This window comes from Homarus americanus, unplaced genomic scaffold (genome assembly GCF_018991925.1).
Source record: "Homarus americanus isolate GMGI-L3 unplaced genomic scaffold, GMGI_Hamer_2.0 scaffold18197, whole genome shotgun sequence".
NCBI classification, from domain to species: Eukaryota; Metazoa; Arthropoda; class Malacostraca; order Decapoda; family Nephropidae; genus Homarus; species Homarus americanus.
Window position 1 is genome coordinate 1 of NW_024729752.1, and position 10,777 is coordinate 10,777.

General features: G+C 42.6%; 3 non-coding genes and 1 pseudogene across 3 annotated transcripts; 2 read left to right on the forward strand and 2 right to left on the reverse strand.

The window, feature by feature from the left end:
- Positions 1-3,638: 3,638 nt before the first annotated feature.
- Positions 3,639-3,801, reverse strand: LOC121866813. The gene has a single exon (XR_006089026.1). It is a non-coding gene; the product is annotated as a U1 spliceosomal RNA (small nuclear RNA).
- Positions 3,802-5,114: 1,313 nt separating this feature from the next.
- On the forward strand, positions 5,115-5,307 carry LOC121866815. Its single transcript, XR_006089028.1, has one exon. It is a non-coding gene; the product is annotated as a U2 spliceosomal RNA (small nuclear RNA).
- A 3,882-nt stretch (positions 5,308-9,189) lies between these two features.
- Positions 9,190-9,369, forward strand: LOC121866816 (annotated as a pseudogene).
- Positions 9,370-10,016: 647 nt separating this feature from the next.
- On the reverse strand, positions 10,017-10,179 carry LOC121866814. Its single transcript, XR_006089027.1, has one exon. It is a non-coding gene; the product is annotated as a U1 spliceosomal RNA (small nuclear RNA).
- Positions 10,180-10,777: the final 598 nt, after the last annotated feature.

Below are 10,777 nucleotides of genomic sequence, written 5' to 3' on the forward strand. Positions count from 1 at the left end.
GTCAAAAGTGGTATTACTTAATGTGGATTTTCTTTAAGAGGATTTAATTTACATAATTCCTTTAAATCTGAACAAATATAGCAAATCAACGAGAATGTTATTGTTACAATGTTATGACTGCGCTTCAACTAAGGTCTTTAAGGGCATAACTTAGTTCATAAATGTTCTGTTATATAATATGGCCCTCATTGTGCAACCGTTTAGTCATAATTAATAGTAATCTAATATAATGAAAATAAACCTGGATCTTGATTATAGAAATGCTTTTATTCTTATGTAATATAAGTTATTTCAATGGTGATAACCACCGGTCTCTCATGTCTACCTACCACTATTACGCCTGTATGAAACTGGTAACTTCAGGTCCGCAGGAGTAGCAGTCCAATAAATCTTAAAAAAAAAAGAAAAAAAAAAACATTAAATAATTATTATAGCGCTTGAAATACTATCTACTGTTATATCAAAACATGAACGAGAAGAAAAGTCAAAAGCTAGCGAGCTACAACTTAAATTATTAGTATAAAAGATCAATAAAGAATTTTAAAATACAGCATGTCTAGTTGAGCCCGGATACTTTTACTCTCCTAATTTCCTTCAAACTTTCCCCTCATTTACGTCCACCTAACCCCCCCCCCCCGCCCCAATACTTCCAAAGTACTTCCAACAAAAACCCAGCAACAAATATTAGCCCTTCATCCTTATCTACAGGCTTCAAGTCAAGTTTGATAACGTAAAAAAAAACAAAAAAACATAGGAAAAAAATGCTTCTGTAACAGTGCCATGTAAATTGTCATGTTTTAGAGAAAATCTATGAGAATCTAGTTTAGACAATATTCCTGCCAAAAAGCCATTATAGAGGCATATTACACCAAAAAGAGCCTGCCTATGTGCCTACATCTTAGCCAATCACCGTGACCTCTAAGTGTGACGCGAAAGGCGCAGCTGAGCTGTTTTTATTTTGTTTTTTTTATTGGACACCCCCTTACATCCTTGTTTAAGGTGAAGCGCAGAAGCGTTTACAGCGCCCAACAGGGAAGCATGCTAAGTTCATGTTTGATGATGATGATGGGATGGAGAGAAGAGAGCCATTGGCTCAAGAAGGTGGAAGACGGTGTAGGAGGAATATGTCTCATGAGTTAAGGGCGTAGAAGCCTGAAGAGTCAAGGGCGTAGAAGCCTGAAGAGTCAAGGGCGTAGAAGCCTGAAGAGTCAGTGGTTTATGTCAAAGCAAGTTATTGGAAGCTCAAACAACTTTCCCTGAATACGAATTCGCAACTTTCGATTTATAGCAGGTACCTACTTTGCTGCCAGGTGAACAAGGACCAAGGGAAGCTGGCAAGTGTGTCGGAACAAATTTCCACCGACCCGGGAATCGAACCCGTGACAACTGGCTTGCGAGGCAAGAGCGGTACAGCTCTACCCACAGGCGCCCCAGCTGAGCTGATTTGCTGAAAATTAGCGTCTCCTACCAACTACAATTGGGTTGTACAGTAATAAGGTTGAACAAGAGGACAGAACATGATTATGTCTCGTTGGCAATTATGTTTATTGCAATGGTAATTACTTATCTATTTTCATGATAATTTCCGATAAAACGGTTTTGATGGTACAATAAAAGCAGGTACTGTAAATATAGTAGGTGTTACAAGAAATATTAATACTTAGACAATAGATTTTTTTTAAGAGATGATTTAAAGGAAGGGAGCGTAGGCTTTGCTCGGATGTGTGGGGGTAAGTTGTTCCACACCTTCACACCGTGATATTTTATGGAGGAGTAGCTCTGGGTGCCTTAAGTTGTATCTCTGATTATACCGGAACTGGAAATAATTATTGTCAAGCAAGTGATTGATAGATTCAGATTTGCCCCCGAGGGGGATAGTTTATTGGGCACCCCCTTACATCCTGTGCAAGGTGAAGCGCAGAAGCATTTACAGCGCCCATCTGGGAAATATGCAAAGTTCATACTTGCCTTTATGACTCGTGCATTAAGGGGGTAAAAGCCTGAAGGGTCATAGGTTTTGTCAAGTTACATAAAGTGAGAGAATGATGAGTGCGTGGGGGGAAAGTTCCCAGTACATTTCATCTGTTTATGGCAAAGCGTGGCAGGTCCCTAATAATGTCAAGTGCCAGGCCTGTCACTAGGAGGAGGGATATCTGGTCAGGGAGGGAAGAGGTGTTGGTAACAGCTAGGGACCTGTAGGAGGTGGTCATAGGGCAAGTGAGGATGTAGTGAGAGAGGGTGTGAGAGTCGGGTTGGCCACAAAGTTTACAAACAGTGCGGCCAGGCTCAGGGTTGCCAATGTACTCCCATAGGTACCTGTACCCTAGGTGCAGTCTCATGTACATAATCTGTTGAGATCGAGTCAGGGATTGATACTCTTTGTAGTGGCGGTTGTCGTCACCGGTTACAGCGTCATAGTGGCATAGTGTGACGCTACCCCGTTGCTTCAGGTGTGTCCAATTTTCATCGAATGCCTCTCGTTGTGTGGCGTGTATGCGAGATTTGAGATGACTCAAGGAGAGGGCGAGAGCGGCTTCAATATCTTCTTCTTGTGTAGCTTCTTTGGCAAGCCGACCTACAGTGTCACAGGCAGTTATTCCTATAAGTGACGGGATCTAAATAAACTTGACACGGATGTCATCAGTTTGTTCTAGCCCGGCGACGGCGGCTAGGGTGTGTTGGGCGGCAGGGGAGGAGGGGGAGGCTAATTTGAGCCTCTCTAGCGCCGAAGTGCTGTCACTGATTATAAGGAGGTTCCAGCGTTCAGTGCGAGCATACAGTAGGTCGCCACCTCATGAATGCCCGCGAGGATGGCTATGCTTTCAGCATCAGTGGAGGAGGCCCAGTCGTGGACCCTGATTTTCCTGCAGGCCTGGCGCTCAGGAATCCACACAGCTGCCCCAGCGCTGCCCAGCGTGGTAACAGACACATCACAGTAGACGAGGATAGGAGGGTGGGAGGTCTTAAGAGAGGAGGCGACATCATTAATCTGCTCAAGGCAGTTAAGTTTGAGCATATACCGCAGTTGGGTGGATTTACGACCAGGGAAGGTGTGGACGACAACATCAACACTCGGGGAAGTCCACGGCGGTAGAGGCGAATGAAAAGTGATTGATAGATTTGTAAACAAAGGGGCACAGCAGTAGGTGTTAACATCTTCGAATTTAAAAATTTTCAATATAGCTAATTTTTTATTTGTGTGATCTGTTTTTTTTTTCAAGTAGGTCATTGTCCGTACAACTCTCTTTTGTGCAGTAACCAGAGATTATGTTTTTGAAGAGCTAGAGGCCCCCCCCTCCCATACTGTGTGACAGTGTATCAGGTGTTGGTAAACAAGATCATGATAGATTTCTTTCATTGCTGTGACAGTGAGTGACTGTCGAGTGTGATACAGACTATTAAAAAAAACCCAACTTCTTTCAATATTATGAGTTACTAGGCATCAATTAGAGAGTTTGAAAATCTTTCATTCACACGTAATTATCAAAATATAAATCATATAAAAGTAGCATAGAAAAAAAATTCTTTGCTGACCTTAAGCATAAATCAAGTACTATTTATTAACAGAGACCTTGTTAAGCTGTAAAAATACGCCGTTGTACCTTATATTTCTTATGTAATCCCTTATGAATTGTGTAAGGGGGATAGCGCGAACGCAGTCCCCCGCTAACAAAAATTGCGCACTCGAGTTAACCACATTTGGGTTAATCGCAAGGGTCAGCATCACCGGAGTGCAATGGTGAGCCTCGCCCTGGGAAAACCGCCTTCGTGATCACGGTATCTCCTGTGCCAGGTAAGTATGCCCTGAATTGTTCATCCTAAACCCTAACCTAACTTGACTGACTATCATTGTGCTGAACCATCTCTCTTATGTTATTGATTTAAATTTATAAACCAATTATATGATAACTTTTTATATAATTCGTAATATGCTAAAATAAAAATTGTCACATTAAAAGTGAGAGGCATATGATGGAAATAAACAAGTTTGGCTTTATAAACTATTCATTTCCATCAAAACACAAACATACGGGGTTAGAAAATTTTAACTATTGATAATTTGTTCGCGTTTTTCTTGTGTCAAATTCAATATGATTTCCCATTAGATCCAAAATAAAGTAATTAATAGTATCTCAACCATCAACTTTAGATTGATTTGCCAGGATAAGTTTGTATAGAGGTAAGCCAAGTTTTCTTCTGTAGCAAATTGATCCTGAAGTTTCTTCCTCTCACAATTAAGTCGTTTGGGATATTGCTTATGTACTTTATCTATTAATTATGAGGAACTTGCTATCCAGTGAGGGCTATCCCTCCTAATATAAAACTGAACATTGTGGAAATACTTTATTTGGCATAGTAATGAGATCAATATAGCCCAGAATCATTTTATTGGAAAATTGACTAATCAAACTAGAAATTGATACAATTCCAAATTTTCTACAATTATATGCAATAAATATTTATACTTGTGTAAGCATTTTACAAATACTTCAGGAACTACTTCTCTGGGCGGAGCTTCATTTTTTCATGAAGGTTGGCATACACGGTTCATAAAGTAATTGTCTCAATCATTTAGGCACTATCATTTTTAGTGCAATTTATACTTTTCATAATGCAACGGAAATTAGTTTTCCAGCTTCTATGTAAAAAATAAAATAACAAAAACAGCGGGTGTATTGTTGGTATCATAGTTAAAAAACATTGGCAACCGGCGTATCTCTTCATGGGGAAAGTACAGTGTAGGGTATGCGTCCTTCAGTCTGTCCCTCAAACATGCCAGTTTCTTCCTTCACTAACACTGGTCAATAATGTTCATAAAGAAAAAAGAAAGAAAGAATGAAAGAAAGAAATAACGAACAAAAGTGATTTTTTTTTAAGATTAAGGAAAACTAAAAATTGTAAATGGTAATATAACAATGAAGTGTAAAGAATAGTATAATAATTGGTAATTCAATTCCGGTTTTTGTTATTATAGATTACTAGTGTTGATGCATAAGGAGTTTGACTGTTTATCTGCAAACAGAACTCGAGATAAATTCTTGTTGCACCAATTTAAAACTAAAGTAATGTTATTGTGTAATGTGCATTGCTTTGATTGCAACACAGCAATCGTCATCGCTTCTCGGCCTTTTGGCTAAGATCAAAGTGTAGTATCTGTTCTTATCAGCTTAATATCTGATACGATCCCCATGTGGGATCTTCGATATTAAACTGATTTTTGGATCATGGCGAAGTGCTAGGGGCTTGCTCCACCTTTGCCGCGGATCGGCCCGGTATTGCAGTATCTCCGGGATCGGTCCACTCCCCATGGGGAGAAATTAAAGCAAATATATTACATTTTATTTAAAGATGGCCAAGGGCATATAATGTCTTATAATCGCTGTATATATGTCACGGTCAGACACAGGTGCGACTTCTTTCTGGGTTGCAAAAAAGCAGGATGTAATTGTCCGTTTATTCGGTCCTTGGTAGGTTACAATATGCGGAGTTACACATGCATGAGTAAAATCAACGAATATATGAACATGTGTGCAGGGTGCTATCTGGTACTGACTATCCGGCCAAGCAATCACACGTGCATCCTCAACAGGCAGATGAGGGAGGAGCAAAGGGTTCCCCATTTTCGTTTCCAGTGCGACGTGCAATACTGCCACTACTCTGCCCCAACAAAGAGAGGATTGAATAACCACAAGGTAGCAACACATGTACGGCAGTGGAGGAGGAGAGACAACCAACGTCAGGCGGAGCAACGACAGGGGAACCAACAGGCTGAAGGCAATCCAGCAAGCGCCCAGCCCTCACAGGAAGTTGGGGAAAATAGGGATAACGAGCAGAGGGAGCAGCCACAGAATTACGAGCAACAGCAGCAAAGAGAAACACAAGGGCAACGAGAAAGGCACAGAGGGACACCTCCACCCAGGGATGGAGAAGTGGAAGGACCAGAGACACCACGCCCCGTCTCTGGGAGAAGTACACCAGTGTCACCACTGAGCCCAGACGATCAAGAAACGCGACTGAGGTCGATAACGCCGAGCCAGCTGCTCCAAAATGAACCCTCACCAAGAGAGGAATCACAGCACCCAGGGGACCTGACACCCCTCTTGCACATGCCAAGAATGCCACTGTCACCTCTAAGCCCCGATGAAGAACATGGTGGAGACAGTACCCGAACAGGGGAACAGATAATGCAAAGTCAAGAAACAAATGAAGGAAGCCAAAGTAATCTCAGTGAATCCCCTACACCACTATCGCAAAGTGAAGCAACTCAAACACTAAGTGGTGAAGGCAACATACAGGAGCAGATTGGCATAACGCCTGAACCAAATGAAGAGCGAGATGAAGCTGAGGAGACATGGATACTGGAGCCGTTTCTGGGCACAGTGTATGAGATCCAGCGGAACCCGGACTGGGCAAGATTTGAAGAAGTACTGATTGAGATCGAGGTAGCAATACAAGCGGCAAACAGGATAAACATCTCTCAAGGACAGAACACGACCAGGAAAATCACCGATGCCAATGATTGCAAACAGATCCAGAGGCTGTACAAATACAACCGTCGCCGAGCAATACGGCTAATTGCCGAAGGGAACGGCGCAAGATGTGAAATAAGCAAGGAGAGAATAGAGGAACACTTCCAACACATGATGGTTGAAAAGGATTGTGACCTAAATACCGTGGAGCACATTCCCGAACCGCCACACGACAGACCAGAGATGGAAATGCAGCCCTTCACAGAGAAGGAAGTATTTACAAAACTAGCAGCAGCAGAGAATTCGTCACCAGGTGAAGACAGAATATCATATGAGAACTGGAGAAAGGCTGACCCAAGCTGCCGAGTTATGGCAGCCATATTCAACGTGTGTCTCAGAGCCAAGAGAATACCAGTCTCCTGGAAACGATACAGAACAATACTTGTCCCCAAAAAAGGTGGTAACCCAGAAGTCGTTTCAAATTGGAGGCCTATAACACTGAGCCGCACAATATACAAGGTGTACACGGGATGCCTCACAGCACGACTCAGAAGGTGGCTCGTTGACAACGAGGTACTGTGCGCCGCACAGAAAGGATTCATGCCAAGTGATGGGGTGATAGAACACAACTACATACTTCAACATCACATGGACGATGCACGACGGAACAATGGCGATACCTGCATAGCAGCACTCGACTTGACCAATGCATTTGGCTCAGTGTCACTGGACCTCATTAAAAGAGCGCTCAACCGTATAGGGGTGGGACGGGATTTTGAAACAGTAGCAGGAGACATCATCAGTGGCAAGACGACAAGAATACTAACAAAGGAAGGAGAAACAGAAGAGATACCAGTACAATGCGGTGTGCAACAGGGGTGCCCAATAAGTGGTCTCCTGTTCAATATAGCGGTCGAACCACTGTTGCGGAAAATCGCGGCCGAAGGAATGATACTGGACCAACAGCACAAGCACCCATGCTTAGCATATGCAGACGATATAACCATCATTACAAAACAGCAAGATAATCTACAGCAACTCCTCTACATAGCAACAGAACAATGCAGTATGATGGGACTGGACCTAAATCCTAGCAAAAGCTCATCATTGCACCTGTCTGGACGAAGACCTCGAGGAATGCGCCAGACACAGTTCTACGTGGGAGAAACGCCCATCCAATGGAAGAGCGATGGCGAAGCAACGCTCTTCTTGGGACGACCAGTTGGGTTCCATCTTCTGCCAAACATCCAAACAGTAGAGGAACTAATGCAACTCGGGACCAAAATACTGACAAGCAAGCTAGCACCGTGGCAGAGAATAGATGCAGTCAAGACATTCATGTTCCCGGCAGGAGTGCATGCAATGAGGACTTGGCAACTGAGGAAAACTGACTGGGCACACCTGGACAACGAAATGAAGACAATGCTTAAACACACGCTACATCTACCGTCAAGAGCGTCGAATGAGTACTTGTACGGAAGCAGTAAAGCTGGAGCGTGTGGTGTCCCACTCGCGGCAGAAGACTCTGACATTTTCCTGGTGGATACCGCATATAAATTACTCACGTCACCGGATCCTGACGTCAGGGAAATAGCCAGAGAAGAATGCCGGCGAGTGGCAACAATGACAACACGACAGGAGCCAAGCATGACCGACGCATGCATGTACTTAACACAGGGAGAGATGCAAACGCGAGGAGGAGACCACCAAACCATCTGGTCTAGAGCCAGGTGTGCCTCAGGCCGAATGGGGGTTTCCTGGATAGCAGAGGGAGGAGACAACATCAAGATAAAATGCACGGACTCCATCATTGAAGAAAAAGATAGAAGGAAGGTAGCCAAAACCATCCGGAGCCAGCGACGACAGATGAGAGATGAAGTTCTGCAGAATAAGCCTGACCAAGGGAAAGTGATGAAGCTCGTAGCACAAGAGAGAGCATCATCAGCTTTTGTTCGAAATGGAGCGTATACAACCTTCGCAGACTGGCGTTTCATACACAGAGCAAGACTGAACCTACTCCCCGTCAATGGAGCGAAGCGAGGCCAAAATAGGGATCGGAGATGTCGTCGGTGCAATAGAGAAGAAACGCTCCCACATGTAGTAAACCACTGCATGATACACTCTCGAGCCATGCAAAAGCGACATAATGCCCTGGTGGATAGAGTACGAAAAGCCGCAGAAGGTCGACATTGGAAGGTCATGTCGGCAAATGAACGAGTACCAGGAGCAGCAGACAATGGACGTCCAGACCTGGTGATTGAAAAGAACCGAGAAGTGATCCTGATCGACGTCACCTGCCCATTCGAGAATGGACAAGAGGCATTTAAAGAAGCAAGACTGAGGAAAGAAGAAAAGTATGCAGAACTGGCAGCAGAGATGAGAAGACAATACCAGCAGGTGAAGGTGGCTGCATTCATAGTGGGACCCCTGGGAGCATACGACCCGGAGAACGAGAAGCTGATGAAGAGACTGGCATCAAAGGGATACCTGCGCCTCTTCAGGAAACTGTGTGTAAGTGATGCCATTCGCTGGTCGAGAATGATTTATATAGAACATACCTCAGGGGCTAGACAGTATGTAGGGTGAAATAAACCCAAAGTCAAGATAGAAGAAAGAATAGGTTCTAGTTAGTGGAATAGGAACATTATGTATAAAATGTAATAGATAGTCAGCCAATTGTCACAAATTACTGGAATACCCAAACTATTGTAAATAAAAAACAATGTATCATTCTTTTAAATAATATCTGTTCTTATCAGCTTAATATCTGATACGATCCCCATGTGGGATCTTCGATATTAAACTGATTTTTGGATCATGGCGAAGTGCTAGGGGCTTGCTCCACCTTTGCCGCGGATCGGCCCGGTATTGCAGTATCTCCGGGATCGGTCCACTCCCCATGGGGAGAAATTAAAGCAAATATATTACATTTTATTTAAAGATGGCCAAGGGCATATAATGTCTTATAATCGCTGTATATATGTCACGGTCAGACACAGGTGCGACTTCTTTCTGGGTTGCAAAAAAGCAGGATGTAATTGTCCGTTTATTCGGTCCTTGGTAGGTTACAATATGCGGAGTTACACATGCATGAGTATGATGTGACAAACATGGATAAGAGGTGTGTTAGGACCTGGCAAGGATAACGTTGGATATAACATTAGGATAAGTTCAGGCTCATTTCACAACATGAGTACAGTTAATATTTTGAAGTTCTCTATGAGGACATAACACTCCTTTTTTCTGTCTCAATCAAAGTTTTTAATCTCAAAAAAATGTCTCGATATTATACTGGAAAAATTTTAGATTAACACGTTTTCCTAACAGACTATTAAAAACTTCTTTCAGTATTATGAGTTACTAGGCATCAATTGGAGAGTTTGAAAATCTTTTCATTCACACAAAATTGTCAAAATACAAATCATGTAAAAGTAGCGTAGAAAAAATTCTTCGCTGACGCTTAAGCATAAATCAAGTACTATTTATTAACAGAGACCTTGTTAAGCGGTGCAAATACGCCGTTTAGAGTCCCTTATGATATGTATAAGGGGGATAGCGCGAACGCAGTCCCCCGCTAACAAAAATTGCACACCCGAGTTAACCACATTTGGGTTAATCGCAAGGGTCAGCATCACCGGAGTGCAATGGTGAGCCTCGCCCTGGGAAAACCGCCTTCGTGATCACGGTATCTCCTGTGCCAGGTAAGTATGCACGAACATGATCATCCTGAACCCTAACCTGACTTGACTGACCATCATTGCGCTGAACCTTCTTTTTTATGTTATTTACCTCATTTTACAAACAAATAAAATGATTACTCTTTCTATAATTCGTAGTATGCTAAAATAAAAATTTCCAAATTAAAAATAAGAGCATGTGATAGAAATAAACAAGTTTGGCTTTATAAACTTTATTCATTTACAAACATAATGGGCTAGAAAATGTTAACTATTGATATTTATTTTCGCGTTTTTCTTGTGTCTAAATCAAGATGATTTCAAATTAGATCCAAAATAAAGTAATTAATAGTATCTCAGAAACGCGCATGCGTGCGTAGTGTCAACAAAGGCTGTAAGAGACTGCTCTTTAAAATTCGTATTTCTGACGAATTCAGAGAGTCTACCAATCCCAGCCTGTGTAGACAACTACAGTAAGACCCAGTTATCAGCACAGTGGCATATATTTTTTTGTTACTTTTGGACTTTGTCATTTTTTGGGGATAAAACATCTGGTCCTACCACCCGATCCCTCTGAGCAAAGTTTTCAAGTTTGCGCATGCGCAGTGTGATAGTGTGACGTCATTACCA